General features: G+C 43.1%; 1 protein-coding gene and 1 pseudogene across 1 annotated transcript in view; both read left to right on the top strand.

Annotated features, from left to right (window-relative positions):
* LOC137657941 (uncharacterized) overlaps positions 1-5000 on the top strand; it is a 145825-nt gene that overhangs the window by 6535 nt on the left and 134290 nt on the right. The window lies entirely within an intron of this gene.
* Positions 2608-2707, top strand: LOC137658063 (U6 spliceosomal RNA; annotated as a pseudogene).

Genomic DNA, 5000 nt, shown 5'->3' with positions numbered 1-5000 from the left:
TGTATATATATATATGTATATGTATGCATATTTATGTATATGTATGTATATATAAATATATATATATATATATATATATATATATTATATATATAATGTGTGTGTATTTGTTCTGCCACAAAATACAAACCTTCATTCTTTACATAGGATGATTAATAGCAAAGCTTAGGGATATGGCAGTTAAAACCTTTTTTGAATTGGTGTAAACAAGGTGGCCGTTAGTTTCCTGGCTGGGAGTGGGAAAGGTCACTTTGGTTGCAGCCGCCTTTGGTGGAAACAAATATTCCTCCACTGAGACTGGAAGTTGTTGAAGCTTTTTCCATCATTTTTCTTATATGCTCTAGGACTTTGTTTCCGTGATAATACTATACCGTCCTGGGACATTGTCTGGAAGTTTGAGACATAATTAAAGATAACAGGTCTTCCAAAACTCGATTGTTTGGCTAAAATTGAAAATAGACATTTCACCTTCGCTGCCTTTGATTTAGACATGCTTAAAAATGAAGGAACAAGCTTCTTCCCAAAGGAGTTCTTTTTCCTTCTTCGAATACACATACCTATAAGCAACAAGTCTCCTTTGTGAGGTCTGTTAAATCGGCACTCCCCTATTGGTTTGGTTTGCAGATCGCCAAGTTTTGTCTGCGATTCAATTGCTTTTTAGCGACTTGAGTGAGCTTGACAAGTGATCACTCTCACCTCTAAGCAAGGTTGTGAGTCAACCTTTGCTGGATCCCTCTTTGTCATCCTAAAGGACACAGACAAGCTTCTACTAGATGGCCTCAAGCCCTTCAACCACGCATACTTCGTTCCGATACCCCTCACCCAGACGTTCCTCGTCCAAATGCACATAGTCCAGATGCGCCTCACCCAGACATGTTTCGCCGAGAACCATTGCCAGTTGCACATCGCTTAGACGTGTGTGCTCAAAGTGATCACAGGACTCTCACTAGAGCACGCTAGCTCTTTGGAGCATTGGCATGTTCTTCAAATGTGCAGGCATGGCCACATGCGCACACCAGTGTTTTTGAATATGTGCGTACTAGGACTAACCTTGGTAAACCGTGGCATATCCAGGATTAAGTGCAAGTGTGAATTCTCTTTGATAAGAGAGTACATCTGTGTGTGTTTTCTGGCTCACATACAGTTGTGACTGGTAGGTCTACCTAGTAGACTTCCCCAACTCCAAAGTTGTGATGTTGACATCCATTTATTTATAAGGGTGATCCTCACACTCAATCCCATTATCGATTAAGATCACCCAGAGTAGTTTCTTTAGCTGACATTATAAATTATCTGATAGAATTTGGCTCAACCTCACGCTCCCTCTCTCTTAGAGTTCCCAGTAGAGAACATCTTCAAAATCAAACTCTGTTCAGATCCCGAGTCCCTCTACACCTAGGAGGATAGGAGGTTGCCAACTAAACCCCTCTCCCTCTCCTTAGAAGACTTATGCCTAGAAGACCTTTGTGTATACCTGTAAAGGATTCTGAGTTTTTCAGAAGAACATACTTGGTTTTTTAGTGGGGGGAAATACAAATTACTTTTAAATTTGTAATATTCCTTACGCCATAATGTGTGTGCATGATTACACTCATGCATTTGGGTTTATGACAAGGAGGAAAACAACAAACAGTAATGGTACCAGGTGTGCTTGATTGTAGCACTTGTCTTCCCAGAATTAAGAAACTTTTCAGGGCTCAATTTCACTAGCATTCAGCTTTTATTTTGAAGCTTTATGCATAGAGAGAAACTTTTGTACGAGCGGCGGTTCATACCGTAAGTTCCCTTTCCTTCAAGAACATAGTCATTCAGCTGACTTTGTAAACACTGAAAAAAAAAACGGGACTTCTACCCTTACAGTATTAAAATCTCTAAGTTTGCTCTCCAATTAGAGCTGCACCTAGGTATTAGGTATACTACTGGAGATTTGTGCATTATTGAGAGAGCACTATAGCACTGGTGAGCAATCATAAACCATAACCTCAACTGCTCAAGTGGTTTCTTATGATCAATCGTGCACTTGCGACTCAACCTCAACTACTCAAGATCGGTTACTCTACCACTTGCGACTCAACCTCAACTACTCAAGATCAGTTACTCTACCACTTGCGACTCAACCTCAACTACTCAAGATCGATTACTCATACTTTAATCTGGTTGCTGTCTATCATGCACCGTCTCCTGCTAGATCACTCTTCCATGACTGTATCACTACTACTCCTTTCATTTGTTCCCACACAAATACAACCAGTGAGGAGTCAGGTTAGTGATAAAAATGCATAGGACTGTTATACAAATAGCAGGCATGTCGCACTTGCATATAACTCAGAAAAGTTGCATTCTGGAGCCCTCCTAGCCATTGGCATTTGCCTGTTGAGGGTTGACTTGCAAGCCCTGACAATGGTTGCTCCTACTGCCCCCTTTACTCCCGAATATGCTTCGGACGGGTAGTAAAGATATGCACAAACATACCAATCATGCATTCATTCAGTACAGTCCAAGAACTGTTATTGACCCCTGGCCAAAGAACAATGGACCAACAACAACCATTGCAGAGCAGACAGGGTCAAAGGCATAACCAACATAGGCCAGAAAGAGAAGTCAGGTACCTTCTTCAACAGTACATAAGAAAATGGTAACACATATAAGCTTAGCATGGCCCATGAACAAGGATGACATGCAAAATACCTCAGCATTCCATACTTCTTTCCTCCTGCCTGGGCAGTAGTCCTTCTATGATGCCACCTGTGGGAGGATGCCTGCAACCCTGATAAAGGAGTAAAGAAGCTGATGGTATCGTGTAACGGAATAATGGACTTTGGACATGTTCCGGTCTGAGTACCACCTTCCGTTCACCAACTTTCCTCTGCCTCTAATTTACCACCAGGAATTGGCAAAGCAGTTTGTCCTCCAGACAGAGGTTCAGATAATGCTGCAGAAGGGCACTCTTAGAAGTGAAAGTGTACCTCAGCAGGAGCACAAGCATGCTCATGTGATTTCATCTCACAAGGTTAACTCTTTCTTGTAGAGAAAGTGTCTGGGGATGGAAGACCATCTGTAAACCTTCTTGACCAGAATGAGTTGGTTTGAGAAACTTTGTTCAAGTCTGAGACTCTAGACACAGTCAGGAGATAAGGCCGTTGAACCTCATGATGTTGATCGATCTGAAGGATGCTTATTTCCAGACCCCAAACCATCCCAGCTCCAGAGTAGATGAACACGCTAATGACATTTGTCATCCTGCACTACATGGACAACCCTCACTGGGGCAAATTACTCTCATTCAATTGTGATTTGTGGATCGTGGTGAATCATAAAAGTTGATTCGGTGTCACAATAAAGACCAATTTATTTGGGTAAAGGCAGACACTTCTAGGTGAAGTCTTCCCACCTTGTGATGAACCAGTATCTTGGAGAAGTGGCTTTCCCTTTCCTTCAACGGTCCAATTTACCAACATAGCTTTGACTTAAGGGTCTGGAAGACCTGGCCTCCTTTGAAAGTTTCATTTTGAATGGTCTTCTCTACCTTCAGTCTATTCAGTGGCATCTGAACAGAGACTGGTCACATGACAACGACCCTCCTATGGCAGTAGCCCGATAAGAGTGTGTCCAAGTTTCTGTCAGTAACAGTGCCATTCAGGACGAACCCTTTGTAGTGTTCTTTCCAATGCTAACACAAGCTCTGGATCTTTGATGTTTCACGGGTATGTCAGAAAAAACTGGGGAGTGGACCTCCTACAATGCATGGAGTCAGTACAAGAACTGCTCAAGTATGCTGATCCTATCTAAGTGTTGAGGGGTAAATGGACTCCCCAACATTTTTGACCGGTTCCTTAGTGGTGGGAATAACTGATAGCACCACAATAGATACATGGGTAAGAACAGAGGTGGTAACGTTTTCTCTGCTGTCTACCAACTAATAGTAGAGATGCACAAGTGGGCAATGCTCAACTCGGTTACTCTGGCAGCTGCGTTATCCATGTAAAAGAACATTGGGAGAGGACGAACTAATCAGAAGGATGGAGATTGTAGTCCTAGAATAGTCTTTACATCCTCAGATAGTGAACAAGACCCTAACTTAAGGGAGTTCTCTAAAAGTTGACCTGTATACAACCTCGCTAATCAGAAACTTTTGATGAACTGCTCACCAATGCCAGACCTGGAAGCATCATTCAAGGAGACCTTCCAGCATCCCTGGGACGGCACAAACATCTAAACTTTCTGCCGGATAAGGAGTGTCTTGAATTGAGTTCGAGCCACACTGACTCGGTTTAAAAGCATTGAGAGGGCTCTAAGTCGATTGGTACCAGTACTTTCTACCCCTCTGGATAGAAAAGCACCTTGGGTATTACCACCTCAGTCTGACATGTCCATCAACCCCATCCCCAGTGGTCCCATAACTTGGTGGAATCCCTTTAGTCACGAGTGGAGGCTATTTAGCACCTCCTCTCAGAAGCATAGACATTTTGCATGAAGTCGTGCGAGAAATGTCAGGCTGCTAGTGAAAATCGTCGATTTCAGTATGCCAAACCACGTGGGGTATCTTCTATGGTTGGAGAAGGGGGTCTTGCCTCTCTAAGCCTCTGTCAGAGTTAGCCGATTGCTTACTTACCTCCGAAGAGAGAGGGTTTTCTCGGGAATGGCTATGAAAGCCCATTACTCAGCCTTAAATTTGAGTCGGTAGGCTTGAAAGAGTTGATATTGCTGATTCAGTGGAGCTTTCCATACTCACAAGGAGTGTTGAAAAGACTGTCTTCCGAGAGAGAGGGGACACCATCATCGGATGTTGATAGGTCTGGTGGTCTCTGGAGCGACACCTTTGTATGGTTAGGACTTAACTTGCATAGAAACCTTCCCTCAGAAGGGGTTTCTTGCTTGACTTAGCCTCTGAAAAATAAGGTAGCGAGCTGGGCTCTCCATTAGCATAGGTCATACCAAACGCTAGGGATAGGTTCCCTCCCCTTCGGTCCTGAGCTTCTAGCTAAAATCCAGAATTCGTC

Source organism: Palaemon carinicauda, chromosome 18, assembly GCF_036898095.1.
Source record: "Palaemon carinicauda isolate YSFRI2023 chromosome 18, ASM3689809v2, whole genome shotgun sequence".
NCBI lineage: Eukaryota > Metazoa > Arthropoda > Malacostraca > Decapoda > Palaemonidae > Palaemon > Palaemon carinicauda.
Note: the sequence above shows the minus strand (reverse complement) of the source record. Positions and strands in the feature narration are given on the sequence as shown.